Here is a 16,586-nt window from a genome sequence, read left to right on the forward strand (position 1 = left end):
AGAACACTATTGTTCTGATCTAATATTTTGCAAGAAACCAGCACGCAACCAGTAAGAAACTGCAGGTGGAAAAACAGCATCTGAGGCTCTTCCAGTCAACCGCTGCTTTACACTATTATTATATTCTCTGAAATAGTCATAAATACCAAGCAAAATTTGAGGGCTGTATATTCTGTTACTCTAGCATTTGCCCTCGGTGTCGTTTTTTGGATCTGTGTGTATAAACATAGTGACTGTATGTTATTTTGTTAAATCTGACCTAAAGAAACAAAACTATACAGAACAAAAATTGCCTAGAAGGGAGGAAACAACAAAGATCTTGTAAGAAATTAAATTAGAGGGCAGAAAAGAACAGAAAGTCACTATTCCTTTGCTTCTATCAAATGTCTAAAGGAGGAGTCCTTTTAAAAATATTCCTATTTATTTCATGCTTGCTTATTTTTTACTGCAGAATATCATGCAAGTCTTGCAGGTTGGCCAAGCAGCTCTCTGCAACACTGAGAATGGTGATGGATCTTTCTGATGGTTTTCAGTTTTTAATAAGGCATTTGGCTTCTGCTCAAGTTGAAAAGATGGCATAGAGATTTAATTATGGTTCTTTTCTTCTCAATTGATAACTTTCTTCCTCTTCACACTAGGAACACCAAGGCCTTCCATTTTAGCTTGTCTTCAGATCACATCTTATACAGAAAACTGAAATTACTTGTAGGGGGAGAAAAAAAGAAAGAAAATAAACAGTCCCTTTTCATATTACATGCAAACCCAAATAATCCTCTCCCTCCCACAGTCTGACCCAATTTTGCTTGGGCAGACTTTGTTTTTCTAAGCTAGCCACCTTTGAGACTGCAAACTTCACAGACACTACTGAATATGAGAGCACAGCACTTGCAAAATCGAGTTTAAAGCTACTACATTTGTGAGGCTAAAACATCCAGTGTACTGGCAACTTGCCTGTTCTAACCAAAACTCCTCCCTTAGCCAGGCTCACGTAAATGGAGAAGCCAAAGCCAAGAGCTTCATTCCTCCAGCAATTTTAGATACCAGAACATCTGTCCAAGCTGCTTGAGGGAATGTCCTACTCGCAGGTAGGAGAATTTAAATATATTCAACTGCTTATCATTATACGTACTTGGAAAGGGGATAAAAATTATTAGCAGGACACCACCAAATGTGTTGATTTCATGATTTGTTGCAAAAAAACTACAAAGAAATCACTGCTTGCCAAATACAATGTGAAAACACGGTTGACAGACTGTTGTTCTTTTCCACCACAGAACACAAACCACTATGGGGAAATATTTGTAGAGTTCCTTCCTTTCTTCTTCTCACTCTTTTCTTAAACCTTATGCCTTCCACAACATGAAAGCACCGAGCATCTTTTAGAACCGCAATCAGTGACACAACTCCTGTCATTCTTAATTGGTGCTTCCTAAGAGTATTGCCTAGGAATCTCACCCCAGCCTAATGCTGTATAATTTCTTCCCCTCTTTAGCTACAAAAAGGAAATTATAAGGAGAGTTTTAAAAGTATATTTATTTTCATTTTGTGTCCATAATACACCATATGTATTTGTTCTTTAACTCTAGTTCTGTAGTTTGAAGAAGCGTACCTTGCCAACTTAAGAATCTTCCTTTGTATCTGAAATTTTTCATAACGTTACCAAGCAGTTGGGATCCAGATAGTCCTGTAGCGTTTTCTGGGTGCAGAGCTTTATTCCAGTCTAATGAAATAATTGAGGGATTATAAACACATGGTAACAGAACCAGCATTTTAGTCACTCGGCGACTTAGGCTATGTCTATGTTAGTAAGCAGGGGGATGCCACAGGAAAAGCTGTGCAGTGGAAACCAGCTTGTGTGGAGGACCTGATTTTCACCCTCTGCGTGCCCTGGAGGGTTTGTTCCAGGTTGGCTCCATATGTGGCTGGAGTGCAGCTTTTGGTTACATTTCAGGTGAAACCTTTCTTCTGCCTCTTCTGCGGCTGCTCCACAAAAATGATCCTGGTCTGAAACAAAATGCTAACGCAGACGCCCACTCAAGTTTGCCCTTCCCAGTAAATGGATGGCCATAGCTGTGGCAGGTTTAATCTGAAGTATGTCATGATAGCAGAATAATCATAGATAGAATCATCAAATGTGTTGGGCTGGAAGGGACCTTCAAAGGTCATCTAGTCCAACCCCCTTGCAGTAAGCAGGGACATCTTTAACTAGATCAGGTTGCTCAGAGACTCATCAAGCCTGGCCTTCAATGTCTCCAGGGATGGCACCTCCACCACCTCTCTGGGCAACCTGTTCCAGTGTCTCACCACCCTCATTGTAAAGAATTTCTTCCTAATGTCTAATCTAAACCTCCCCTGCTCTAGTTTAAAACCAGTGCCCCTCATCCTATCGCTACATGCCCTTGCAAACAGCCCCTCCCCAGCTTTCCTGTAGGCCCCAATAAATTATTGCAGTGAAAATATTAAGAGAGCGCTGTTGTGGAACAAAGTCCCCCTTTTTTCGGCTGAAACATGGAGAAAACACCTTATTCTTTGCTAACTCCCTGAAGAGCAATTAGTTTATCACAGTGTTTAGAGCCAAGTTCTTGGTGTAGATGAAGAAGTCCCCTCAGACCAGCGGGTCGGCCAACGCCAGCAGCAGGCCCCATCATTCATACCAGCACTACGGCGGCACCCCACGAAAGGCTCACAAAAAAACATTGATGCAAATGCGTTCTTGGACATCATGTCAGGACACAATGCCACCGGCGTGAAACAAGCTGGACAAAAATAGCATGAGAACTTCACAGAAAATGCACAGGAACTTCCTCTCTGCAAATTTTCAGCTGACAACAGAACTAAATGGGCAACATCAGTTTTATAAAACTCCCCCTTGCCTCCGATTTCTAGCCCTTTCCTCAGTATATTAACCCCCTTTTTCCAGTCCTTTGGTCTTTTTCCCCTGCCTATTTTTCTTCTGCTTCCTCAGTCTTTCCTGTTGTTTTCCTAGGATGCTATATTTTCTTTTTTTTTTTTTTATTTAGTGGCTGCATTAATCCTGAATCTTGCTGTTGAGCTGATAGCTATTTCCAGTAGGTCCAGTGGTAGATGCTCTAAGCAATAACCGGCACGTTCCTCCGGGTCTCTCACCAGACAGTGTTACACACCTCAAGGCAAACTGAGAGCTTGCTTTGCTGGCAGAAGGAAGAAGGGAAAGGAGTTGGAGCATACAGCCTCCGTCACCCATGAATAAATGGAGAACAGAACACAAAATAGGACACAGCAATTAAGATGACTGAGATTAGGAAAATTTTGTGTATGCTAGCAAAAACTGGGTGCATTGACCAAACTAGGCTATGGAAAAAATACACCACCCTTTTGAGGAAATTCATCAAGGAGGTCTTGGACAGATCTTCCACTTCAGAACCATGAAAGGTGGATGTTGTGATGATCAGCATCCAGTCCTTTTGATGCAAGCTTTCCTATGGAACTTTTCTTCCTTCCTATTCATATAGGAGCATCATTCACATGTTTGTTCTGCTGCTCGCCGCAAACAGTCATCTTAGTAAGGTCCAATGTCTTCCAGCCTCCACTCTTTCCTGGAAAATATTTGCACGCGGTGCCTTTATAGAAGGAGGTAATTCAGAAGGAAACTGAAGTGGGACAGAACAAAAAAAGCCTGGAAAACGAATTAAGGGTTTAAATCCTATAAACAAGCAGTTTTCAAGTTTGAACAGACCTTCTCTGAAACAAAAAATCATCCCCTGCCATAGTTGTTCTTTCCTTTCTCATTAAGAACACTTACCTATACAGCCTCTGTTTGCTAAATTTAACTAGATCTGGTAATGATGTTTTGCTGGCTAAATTGTGTGGCTTAGAGGTAGCATGATTTCACATTTATGCAGAGATAACTGAGAGAGATGTATAAATCTCATTGATAATAATTTTTATTATGCTAGAGATCTGATTTCTGAAAATGAGTTTATATTAACAATCCCACGGAGAACTATTTAATTGCTGGTGAGCCTCGTTCTTCCTTTCTCACTCTGGTCTTTTCTACACTGGCCTTTCTTTGTGAATCATTTCTCGGACGGGGTGGTTGCTCAGAGCACAGGATCTGACGAAAATAGCAAAAAAATTGATGCCCAGCCTTGGTGCTTTCACCATCCTACCACAAAAACGGTCTCTATACAACTTTACAGGCCAGATGCCAGCAGCTGCTTGGAGCCCTGTCTGCGCTCACACGGGGTCTCCGCTGCCGGTGATGCTGAACCACCATCGCCAAAAGTGGCAAATCTTTTGGGAAAAAGGCTGATGCAGACACCTTGTGTAACACGCCTGTAATTCTCTGTACTCTTGTCATTACGAATAAGTTGTTGTTCGTATTGATCTCTACAGGTCTCTGTAGAGTTTTGCTTAAGGGCTCTTATCAGATGAAAGTTTTGGGGTACTCAAGACAAACTAATAATTATTATTTTCTTTTAGCAGAATTTTTATCCCAGAACTTCCTTCATATTTTAATATCTTGTATGGAAAATCATCCCATTATTTGCATAAGAAGATGAAGAAAAGAAAAGATTCTAAGCTTTTCAGTATTAGGAAATGAAGTAAATACGTATAATAGTATTCAAATGATTCCTCTTTTTTAAAATAGAAGTTGCTCAGATTCTTTGGTGATTCTTTACCAGTACATAGATAAGTAAAAACCATTCAAGGTCTTCAGAAGCAGAAACCCTTACTACTTCTTGTAAGAGAAAATTAACTCTTTTCCTTCCACTCTCATTAGTGGATATTTCCTAAAGCGCTTTTATTTGTTCCTCTTAGAACAATTCCAGCACACAAGAACAGCCTCTGCAGCAAGAGACAAGCATTCTCACAGACAAATGGTTTCCCCGAGCTCGTTAAGTTCCTTTTCAGAGGCCAGATTCCAAAAACCCAGGAATCTGAGGTTCCAGAGATATGGCGTAAAAAGTTACCATGCTATTTCTAAGATCAGCCCCAAGCGCTGACCCACAATGTTGATCATGTGTTGCAAATCCCTCCTGGAACTTTAACATCTAGCGATCAAGGGTGTGATGTAGGTAAAATAAAATAAATAAAAAAAATAAATAAAACAGTAAGGAAAAAAAAAAAAGAGTAGTATTTTGAGTGCCTGAGAAATCAAGTAAAGCTGAAAATAAGCCTTCAGGAGAGCTTATATTTTTAAAAAAATAAATAATTCTAAAAATTATTTTTAAATAATAATGAAAAATCTAATTAATTAATTAATTGGATTTATCATTCTTAATTTCTCTCTTTTTTTCCCCCGGTTTTCCCCTTAACTAAAAGCCTCCTAAAAACAACTCTTTTTTTTTTGGAGGAAAGCCGTTCTTCGCACCGCCGGGTTTCCAGCGTTCAGGCGGAGAGAAAACACGGGGCTTAAAAACGAAGCAGCCGCCGGGAAAATCACCCGGGACCCCGCGCAGAGGCCCGGCTCGGGCCGAGGCGCTCCCCCCAGCCCCACCTCACCGCCGATCCCCCCCGCTTCCCCCTCGGTACCGCCTCCCTTTACCCCTCCCCGCACCCTGGGTCTCCCGGGCACCCGGCGCGCGGGGGGGGGCGGCGGGCGGGGCGGAGGCGGGCGGGGCGAGGGGTGTGACCCCGCCCACCGCTGGTGACGCACCGCCTCCTCCCGGCCTATGGGCGACGGCGAGAGCGGCGTGGGGGTTGCGCGCGGCGGCGGCGGCAGCGGCAGCAGCGGGCGGTAAGTGGGGACGCGGCGGCGGGTGCCCGGCTTGGCCCGGCCCGGGCACTGCCCACCGGTCGCCCGTGGCGGGGTTACCCGGGCTGTGTGCGTGTTGTCTGCAACCGGCGGCGCGGGCGGGCGGGTGGGCGGGCGTGGGGCCGCCCTCCTCTGGGTGACGGTGCGTGAGCTCGGTAAGGTAACCCGGGGTTTAGGGTAGCGGCTCGCAAAGCCGAGGTACGAGCAGCGAGACCCAGTGCGGAGCTGCCGGCATCAGCATTCCTCCCTGCCTTTTAAAGTGTCTTTATCCCCCTGGTCTCCGCTGGGATTTACAGCCGTGTAAAGGACGGCCCTTGGTAATGATTAACGCCGGGCGGTGAGAAGCTTGGGTTTAAATAATTACTAATCGTGTTTTGAACGAAGGCTTTTTGTTTTGCTGAAGCAGGTCCCGTCACCTTTGGCAACGGTGACCTTTCTATGCATATGCGAAAGCTCTGCATCTGTGTACAACGTGTTATTAGCTATATACACTATATAATCATGCATATCATTGTGTATAATATATAAATATATAACGCATATCATATAATGTATCTGATATAAAATTATGCCTCTAAATACATTACACTTGGCCTTTTTTGTTAGCCAGGAGGCTGCCTTATTAGTATTTTTAAATTCATTAATTACTTTAAAATTGATTAATTATTTTTAAATTAATTTTTAAATGTGTTATTTAAATTAAGCAGCCTGAGCATTTTGGGCCTGCATATGAGGAAACCGTATGAAAACACACTATGTGCTTAAAACTAATTGATTTATAAACCAAAGGAAAGCTCCAGTGATTGTGTTGCTGGCGTTGCCTTGGGCTGCAGACTGGACTCAGGCAGAGAGGGATGCAGGCAGCTGCCCGTGCTCTTCCTCGAAACGCCCGTCTTAGCTTCTCGTCTGGTACCCACCCGTTGGGATCGCCCCGTGGAGACACACAGTCGCCATCGGATCAGCCCCGTGGGCTGGGTGTTCCCACAGCCCCTTCCTTCCAGGATGTGGCAATTTTAGGTAAATATTGCCTAATTCTGCAAGTGGTGGTGAGAAGGTAAAGGCAGGTGGAAGTGTGGAGCCAGGCTGCTGAGGATCGAGGTCTGGCCAGCTCGGGTGCCTTCGGAGGCCTCTTTGGAGGTCCCACCTGGCACACGCCCATATCACCCATTGCCCAGGGAAAACAGCAGTTTGGGTTTTAATTTTCCACTCTGCTTCTCACGTTGACAGGAAGTAGCTCAAGTGAAGAGGATGGGCTTCCTATTCCTGCTAGGGAAAACTGAAACCAAAAGTAATGCAAGGCAGAGCTTTCCTGAACAACACAAACTGGACTCCCGTTAGAAAAATGGAAATACTGATGTTTTCTTTGTGTAGAAGATGAAAATAGTATTTATGCCTACTTCAGCCTAGGGTATTATGCTATGTTTATAATGCTTGACTTGAAATCCAGAGGTGTCTTGGTTCTTATGTGTATTTTGTATTGAATCTAAGAAGTATTTACGTTATAATGGATTTCAATTTAAAGAACTTGCATTGGTGCACCATGCCCATATTCACATACTTTTAAGGTCTTATAACACATGTAAGCTTTGATTACTATAATTTTAAATTTTATTTGCAAAATAATTACTTTTAAGGTTTTTTTAAAGTAGAAAAACATTCTGAAAAATATTATTGCGAAGGTCCTAACAGCATAATCACTCCAATGATATAGTGTAATTAAAAGCCAGTTGCACCTAGAAGCCTCATCCAGTTACTTTTGCCCCATGGTAGGAGCTGTGCAAATATAGGCAAAAAGGCAGTTCTTGGTCCTAGAGGCGCTATTTGTGAACATAGACAGAAATAATTGCTTAATCAAGTACCTTCAAATGTTCATGTAAATGTCAAATCCACTATAAATTATATTGGTGTCATGGTTCCTCTTTCATTTATGTCTCTGTACTTTAACTGCGGTTAACTGCTATCAGCTGAGCTACTGGGATTAAGGATTTGTGCTTCTAATACCATTGCAAAACAAACAGCAGTTGCCAGCTTGCAGGTGCTCTTTCCTAAAATTAGCTGTTTTGTGATTGAATCTGCTGCAATAGTTTTTATATTTGAAAAAGACAGTAATTTATTTGCATGATGCAGGTTTGGTGGGGGGGTTTGTTTTGTTTTGTTTGCTTTGTTTTTTTCCTTTTTTTCTTTCAAGATATGTTTATGGTACAGTCAGTCAGGGGTAGCCGTGTAGAAAGCTGGAGTAGCATCCCAACTCTGTGTTGCTGTGTTTCATGAAGTATCACCCAGATCCTATCTGAATGGACTTCCACTTCTCTGGTTTTCCCTCGTTCCCTGCCTTGCAGGCAGAGCTGGGTAAACACTGCCTTTACCCTTCAAACCCTATCATCTTTTCATACGTTTCGGAGTTGTTTTCGGACGTGTTTTTCCACCTTGGCTCCTGAAGAACAGCTATTCTCAAGGCAGCACCTTTCACCAGCCCTGCTGTAGCTGCTTAAGCTTCCTCTGTGCTTGCTGCCATGCTTTTAGTGTAGATGCATCGTGGGTCGGACATGAGCCATGCTGTGCTGCAGGCTCCGAGTGTCCCGGGATTTCCCTTCCTGAGCACAGTACCGCACGGAGCAAAACGTGCTGGGGATTTGGGTTAAGCTGAGTAATTCTCAGGCGTAAGAGGAGGTGGAGCATTAAATCAAGCCAGCAGTTGGTAAACATGTTGTGATGTGGCATCTCTGGGCAAACCGCCACCATCTTGCCAGGACGGGTGATGTGACTGATGTAGGGTAGGAGCAATGAACGGATGAGGACCAGAGCATCCTAAGGGTGAAGGCTACATTCCCAGAATTTTTTTTGCAGAGCTCATACTGCTGCTGCTGCACATGAATCTTTTACAAAATAGCTTTTCCCACCCAGAGAGGGTCGTGGCAGTCAGTAATTTGAAGCTTCCTGCATCTGTTCCTAGGTAAGTTACCCTAGAGCACCTCTCCTTGGTGTTCCCCTCCATCCCTTCGGTGGAGAGCAGTGCTCCCTTTGGCCCGAGGGGCTGCACCTGCTGGTACCAAACGTGCTTCAGTGTGGTGTTCCCCTCTCCCTGGTACTGGGGAGCGAAAGATGCTGTCGAGAATATTGATACAGAAGTTGGGCCCTTCTGGCTGTAAAGGACTGAATCAGTCTTGAAGCACTATGTTAATCAATTTTTGTTCCATCACCATCATTTCAGACAACAGAACCTTTCTCTGCTCTTCTAATAGAATTTTTTTAACTTCTCCACAGGAAAGAAGGAAACACTTATCTGGCAGGCTGATTTAAAAAAACCAAAACAACAAAAACCCCAACAACAAATCCCAAAGTAAAAAGGCTGCGAGCATTTGCTCAGCAGCATGGACTGCTGGAGGTGTTCCTTGCTTCCTGGGAGTGAGTAGGTAGGACGGGACAGGTGACAAATTAGGTGTATCATATCTCTGCAATGTATCATGTGGATCTTATTTCCATGCATCTGGTGTCTAGTACGCTTTTGGCTTTTGTAAGTAGAGAAGTAGAAGAGATCTGATTAATTTAAGATATTGTGGGGTTTTTTTCTTTTTCCTTGTTAAATGTTTGTATCTTTTTATTATCTCAAAAAAAAAAAAACTTTTTTATTCTTCTGATACTAAAAATACTAAGAGGAACAGGCAGCTATGTGTCCTACAGGAATTTCTTGGCTTCTTGGCAGGATAACTCTTGGGACAGAGAAGCAAATCATGCTGTAGCTGCCTGTTGACTACAGGGAACTACATGCGCAAGTCTGAGGCATCGTATTTTGGCTCTAGATCTGTTTATTTGTAGCATTCCTTGCTAAATCTCTGTGCAGTACAGCTTGGGCGTGCGTTGGTTGCCTGGATGCGGGTGACCAGTGCCTGTCAAGGGGGCTGTCCAAGGGGATCCAGGACATCTGTATGAGGTTGGCATCATGACACATGACCTACAGTTGATCCACCTTCTTCTTGGGCAGCAGTTGCAGAGTAAGTAGGACACCTTGCGAACATCCACAAAGACACTGAATGCTTATGTTTAGCTATCTGAATCCTATTTGTCCAGATTTCTTCAGGATAGGATCAGTGGGAGATTTAGCAAAACGTAATCCAATAACATAATTGCAGATGGTCCTGCATTTCCCACTGTATTCCTCCAAATGATCCTCTTCTGACTTGGAGAACTTCAAAATAGTATTTCTCTTCTTGAGGTCTAATTAGTGATATGTCTTCATAGAATCCTGAAATGCCTTTGGGGCTTCTGGGACCAGAAACCAGTTTCCTTTTGGACTTTGTTGGGAATATTATATACATGCTGCCTTGCTGATGCTGCAGCAGGAGTTATTTCAAAATGTCTCCCAGTACCACAGGAATTGATCGATACATATGAACCCTGCAAAAGCCTTTACAACTCGTCATCAACCTATGGGCCTGGCCCAAAAGGAAGGAGTTGATCAGTTTGAAAGGAGTTTCCCTTTGCTCCAGCATCTTCACGTGATTGACGTTGTTGGTTGCCGCAGAGTTGTTCAGGAGGATGCATACCATTGAGTTACATTTGTTTAAAAGCAAATAAACCAATGATGTCTTTGTTATGGATCTTCTCTCCAGTAACTCTTGACTGTAAAAAAAAAAAAAAAAAAAAAGAGGGAGAATGCCATTTGCTTTCCACGCCTGCTTTAATGTTTCTTGGTATTAAAGGATTTGTGGCTTAAGAAAATTACTTCTTCCTCTCCCTTTCCTCTCTACCAGAGTTGTCTATGAGGATAAACTCACTTATAGGTATGCCATGCCTCAAAGCAAAATGGATGTGTTGCTCCTGCAACAAAGCATCTGTTTTACTTTGAAGCTGACAATGAGTAATACGCCCTGACCTCCGTGTGTGTGTGTGTGCGCTGCCAACACATCCTTCAAGTTCAGGTTCCTGCCCCACCTTTCCCTCAGGGAAGCCCTATCTGCTCACCTACCTTGCTCCATGTGTACAACAGTCACCAGGTTATAACTTTGTGCCTTCTAATAGCCTCATTGGTTTAATTGCATAATGGTGATGTGTGGTTTTAAATTAGTCATAACTTCAGTATCCGTTTTAATGAGATCTTCAGCTGTCTCCCCAGAGGGGGAAGGCTTTGTTTTCCCAAGAGTGATGTGCCTTTTCCCAGAAGAAATGAATTTCTATTAATGAGGCATGAAAAGGCAGGGTGGTAAGTAGAGTGTTTACAGGGAGAAGGGAAATAGCTGTGAGTCTCGGGCACTGGAGGGCATTTTGATAATGCCAGAGCCTATGACATGCTGGGCATTCGCATGTATAAATAGTCACATTGGCGCAGCGTGTCATTGCAATCATGCTTGCTTTGAGAACAGCTAAATGTAGTAGCCTTGTTTTTCATGGTGTAGAGGAACATGGCCCAAGAATACCCTCACATGTCTTCAGACATGTGAAACAACCAGACCAGCGTTTAATAGCTGTGACACCAGTCGGTCTGCTCCCCAAGAACTCATGACTACGTAGCATTCGTAACGTCTGTCTGCTCAGGGTGAAGACTGGTTGAGGTATGACTATTTGGAGTTGAATCAAAAGGGTTGTTGGGGTGACAGGAAGGCAAATCACTCATTCCAGATGAGATAAAACCCCTTGTCTCCCTGTCTCTGGGGGAGATGAAGGTGGGGGTTCCTGTGAAGGTGATGGGGAGGGCGGCCAGGTGGCTCGCTTAAACAGTCCCTCTACCTCTCAGGGCACGAAATTTGGTTTGGGCAGTAAGATCCAAGAATTAGAGCGGGTTTGTAGCCAGAATGTCCCCTTGGGGATTTTATGAAGAACTGTTTGAAATGCATAATTACTTGCACAGAAACGAAGCCTTCCTAATCTGCTTGTCTGCAAGGAAGCTTCCTGACTGCTATTTCACTCATCGTTGCAGGTAGATTTGGAAGGAAGATCTGATTGACCTGCTGGCCAGGAAAAGGTTGTCTAGACTAGATGTGTAGTCCAAGGCTAAATCTTAAAGTAGAGATGCAAGATTCTCCCCCAGCTGGGGTCTCCCAGTGAGCTTTGCACAGATGAATCGCAGGGATTTAATGCAAACCCTGGTAAGTAGGTGTTAATGGTTCAGGTCAGTTTGCAAAGGAGGCATCTTGACTTTCTCGGGAAAGCTACCCTTCAGTACCTGCACCAAGCCTTCTAACTAATGCAAGGTAACTGTAAAGAGAATTTGGAGTACTGTGGACTATTTTTAAGAAAACATAAAGGTACTCCTCAGGCTTCAGTCAACATACAGATTTTTACCTTCTCTTTGCCATTATATATTTGAATTTAAATACAAGGTTTGAAAAATAGTATGCTGTACTGTAGGAAATGGGTATAAGCAATGATTCTTCCAATCCCTCTAGGCTCTTCAGAGCGAGAGATCTCTTTCCAAGGCAAGTTTTGCATGTTAAATATCTTTTAATAAGAGTAACGAGTCTTCTTGGAAAAAAATACAGCTTTGGGATGTACAGCCCCTGAAGTTTATTGAAGAAGGGCTTGTGAACCTGAGAGCTCATTTCTTTTCTCAACTATACTTGTAATCTGTCATAAAAGGCACCATCTCTGCTTACAGCACTGTCTTGCCTTGCTCTTGGACCATGATAGTGATGACCACTAGTGTGTTTCTGAACACTGCGGAATTACTTTTGTCCACCTGAGGATCACTAGAGCTTCCGTCCCTCTAACCTTGGGTGGTAATTGACTTGTCCTAGGCATCTGAAATATGTCTGTTGGCAGTGTGGAAAATAATTTGGTTTGGCGTAAATGATTACCCATTGACTAGACTTCTAGTAAAGCTTAATTCTAAGGAGCACTGTCTTTTCCCCATAAGCTCAGCTAGACTAGATAACTTTCAGACCTCAAACAGCCTTATTCTTTCTTTAATACAGATAAAATTCTGGTTTTCAGCAGTCAGTTAATAGCTAGCTCTTACAGCTCCAAAAACTGTGTTGTTTTGGAGCAAGATGACAACCATTCTCCTTCCTGTTCTCCTGCTAGACCAATAAAACAGACCATGTCAAGGACAACACTATGTTTATAGAGTGCTTTCCAAGTATGTAAAGCAGTTGCCTGTATATAAAGTGCTGTAGGATTTGAAACTCACCTATAAAGTGGAACACATTGCCAGTAATGGTTGCTTCCATCCCCATTGGCTATAGAAACCCAATTGCATCAGTTCTGCAGAAAAGTTACTGGCAGTGACCACATAGGCTGGATACCGGCAGTGAGGCTTTCTTCTGTGGGTTTCCAGCCGCTGGGGATGTGCGGTAACTGGTACCTTCTGCTCCTGCCTCACCTGGGACGCTCATTTCTCTGTGTTGCCTTGATTGCAGTTTGGTTCTGAGATGGGTGTGTAGCCCTGGGCTGGAAAGCCATTGTCCCTGCAGCATCGTTGTGTATCTGCAAAATGGTAGAGCTGGAGAACATCTCTTGGTGGTTGTCAGGTCCCAGCAGACAAATGATAGACATTTATTATGGATTTGCCTGTAGGACCACAAAGTAGGATTTCAAATACATCCATATATAATGTGTAGGTTTCAACTGGTTTAGCTAAAGGCGTGGCTATGCAAGTTGACATTCTGTTTAAAGACTGCATTGTGCTTTTTTTTTTTTTGCCTCAAGTAAACATTTAAGTAAACCTGCAATAAGCCTTATTTAAACAACACAAACCAGTTTCATCTCAGTCCATTGTTTTCCTATAGGCTTGTAATACAATGTGAACTGACCAGGTTTATAATGAATTTAAATCTGTGCATTCTGTTCATTAGGCCTGCTCCGTGAGTGGGAAGTCTTTCTCCTGCTGAAGTTAGAAATAGTTCTTCAGGCCACTTAGTGGTCTTCTTGAATTCATTGTTGGAAAAATATCACGTGGGTTTGGGCACTGGGAAAGCGAGCTGTGGGCTGTATTTGTCCTGCAGGCATGAAGTTTTCTACTTTAGCTCCTCTTACTGCTTGACCTTGAGCCAGTGTTTGTTCCAGGCTTGCCGGCGACTCTTTTGACTTGGCTGTGAGGGCAGAGCAGTCAAACCCAAGTGCTGCTTTTCTTTTCTTCCTCGCATTTTTGTGTGTTTGTCACATCTCCTGCTGTTCTCTCACAACTTCTGAAAGGAGTTTTCCATACCGGCAAACTACCTCCTGTGCTGAGAGTTGGCCAAGGACTGATGCCAGTCTTATGAAGTTATGGTGCAGCAGTGGGGGTCCATAATTGGAGTGAAAGTAACCAAAATCACATCTTAACATTTAGTGAGCACAAAAGAAACGAGAAGTAGAAAATCCAAGGGATATGGATAAATCACTGATTTTCAGTCTGATTGTCTTATTGGTCAGTCTCATGGAAAGTTCCTCCTGCCAAATGCTGTTTGTTTCTCAGAATTGTCTGCTTTAATTTAGAAGCTATTTACTTCCAAAATATTGTTTTCATGCCACTGTCACAGGCAAGCTCAGAAAGAGAACAAAGCCCGTTGAACAAGCAAGCTGCCCAGTTGAATTCACTGTTAATGCCTTCTTAAATGGTAATTAAGCTGTTGATAGATGCAACTCATGAACTAGTCCAATATATGGGTGCAGCTACACAGATTAACATGTTGTAGTAATGATGGGAAATCTGATGCATTCTTCAGGGGAAGAGAACCTGAAGAGTGAATTGCCTTTGTGTGAGAGACTGGACTGGACACCTGATCCAGCTGGACCATTGTAATGATCCCTCATGGGCTTGGTCAACTTAAAAGACCCAAGAAACACGACTCAGTTTGAACAGAGTTGATCAAAATGGGGTTTTGAGTTTGTTCAGCCTTGAGAAAAGAAGGCTTAGGGGAGAACTTATCACCATGTTCAGTATTTAAAGAGTGGCTTCAAAGAAGATGGAGACTCCATTTTTACAAGGAGTCACATGGAAAAGACAAGGGGCAGTGGGTACAAGTTGCTCCTGGGGAAACTCTGGTTGGGCACAAGAGAAAAACTTTTCACAACGAGAACAATCAGCCATTGGACTCATCTCCCCAGGGAAGTGGTGGATTTACCATTACTGGACACTTTTAAGATTCATCTGGACAGGGTGCTGGGCCGTCTTGTCTGCACTGTGCCTTTGCCAGGATAGGATGGACCAGATGATCCTTGAGGTCGCTTCCAACCTGGTATTCTATGAAAACGCGTGGTGAGCGCGCTGTGTTGACTGCAGTATTTTCTGTCTTCTGCACTGTTTGAGGTGCAGTTATAGAAACTGTTGAGGATCGATCTGTCTCAGGACATTATTACTTAACTATTCATTTCATTTTTGACTGTATTGGTGCTCGGTCTTTCCCAGCCATCTCCTCAGATGCACATCATGAGACTGGGACTTCTAATTCTGTGGTTATGGCCAAGACTATCTCTTTTGCTTCACTTTCCCCTCTCGGTACAAGACCAAGCACCGGTGCTTCCTAGATGGGACCAGGTGGCACGTCACCAAAAATAGCTGTTTTGGGTAGAATAAGGAAATCCGCAGCAGGAAGAAAGCCAAGCTAAACCGCGCAGTGCTAAGTAACAGCAATTCAAGCAGCAGAGAAAAATCGTATCATAAATTGAAAGAGTTTGAAATGAGCAAAAAAAAAAATAAAAATGAGAAATTTCTGGCATGTGACTCAAAATGTTGGCAGGGGGTGAGTTGGGAAGGAAAGGGTCGGGTGATGTCAGCCTCTGCATTTGAGAGACTGAGAGAGAAATGGTGCAAGAAGGCTGCATGGCATTTGCTGACTTTTGCTGTGCTTACTCAGCAGCAGAGATGCAGCTGCCATCAGCCCTTCTCTTCTCGTGATAAGTAAAAGTTATTTATTGCAGAGAGATACCTTGGGGAAGATCATGTTTTTAGGGCAACTTAATTTGATTTAATGCAATGAAATACTCAATTCCTGTAAGAAACACAAAGTTTTGGAAGAAAGAAAAACATACACCCTCTGAACATAAATGCTTCTCCTTCAGAAGCAGCATTTAAGATTTTCCTTAGGATTTTAATCGGTGTTCTGAAATGCTGATACTAAAGTCTCTATTTACAAATCCTTTCTTCTTGGTTTGTAATCCACCTTGTAAAAGTAACGGCTGTCTGATGTGTTGTGTGTAACTGGCATCATATAAAAATATCTAGGGGTGGCTTATCTGTCTGTGGGCGATTCTTGCACTGCCGGCTCTCGTTGGTGTATCTAATGAGATCTGCGTATGGCTTGTGCGCGCACAACATGTGTGTCTTCACTCATCACTTTTGTGACCGAACAGAACTTTGACTTGGAGAGTACTTGGGTACTATGTCAGCAAGTGGTTTTAGCCTGGAAATTACTTGCTTCTTTCCCTTTTGTTTTCAAATGTATTTTTACTGCCAGTGGTGTGCCCTGTTTGTGTACATATCTGTAAGAAGTCTCGTGCTTATCCAGTATTTTCCAAGTTGAGTACGGCTGTAGTTGAAAGGTGATTGAATTTGCCAGATTGCTAAGGTTGCTGCTGCTTCTGAAATTGGTTTCTCCTAGCTCAAGGGATCTCAGAAGTTCTCTGGAGCAAGCATGCTTACTGGGACTTCACCTTGGAGGTCACCAGTGCTTCCCTTTAAAGGCTGCCTCATCTTTTTGTCAGCCTTCTGAAAATGCCCTAGCAACAAAACCTGCAATTATTCATGGTAGGAAATCATTTAGTGTAGTTTAAGCTACCTATTATACACTGTAATATTTGGAAAGAGTAGCAAAAGCAGGCTCATGTGGCAGACCAGCTTGACAGGCTGCCTGGAGAACGCAGGAGCCAGAGCTGAGTGAGACTTTTGAGGGGTCCCCAGGTTGTCTGCAGAAGCTGTGGCAAGCGTCAGCCCTGA

General features: G+C 43.2%; 1 protein-coding gene across 4 annotated transcripts in view; it reads left to right on the forward strand.

The window, feature by feature from the left end:
* The first annotated feature begins 5,580 nt into the window (after positions 1–5,580).
* Positions 5,581–16,586, forward strand: part of SNX10 (sorting nexin 10) — a 35,818-nt gene continuing 24,812 nt past the window's right edge. The window contains exons 1-2 of one of the 4 annotated variants that reach the window (XM_074574897.1): positions 5,664–5,719; positions 6,527–6,754. The gene's annotated coding sequence lies outside the window, so the exon portion shown is untranslated. Of the gene's footprint in view, positions 5,742–6,032; positions 6,055–6,526; positions 6,755–16,586 lie in introns of those variants that run through there. The other 3 variants (XM_074574896.1, XM_074574895.1, XM_074574898.1) reach the window with 3 other exon arrangements.

The sequence above is a fragment of the Larus michahellis genome, chromosome 2 (genome assembly GCF_964199755.1).
Source record: "Larus michahellis chromosome 2, bLarMic1.1, whole genome shotgun sequence".
In the NCBI taxonomy this organism is placed as follows: domain Eukaryota; kingdom Metazoa; phylum Chordata; class Aves; order Charadriiformes; family Laridae; genus Larus; species Larus michahellis.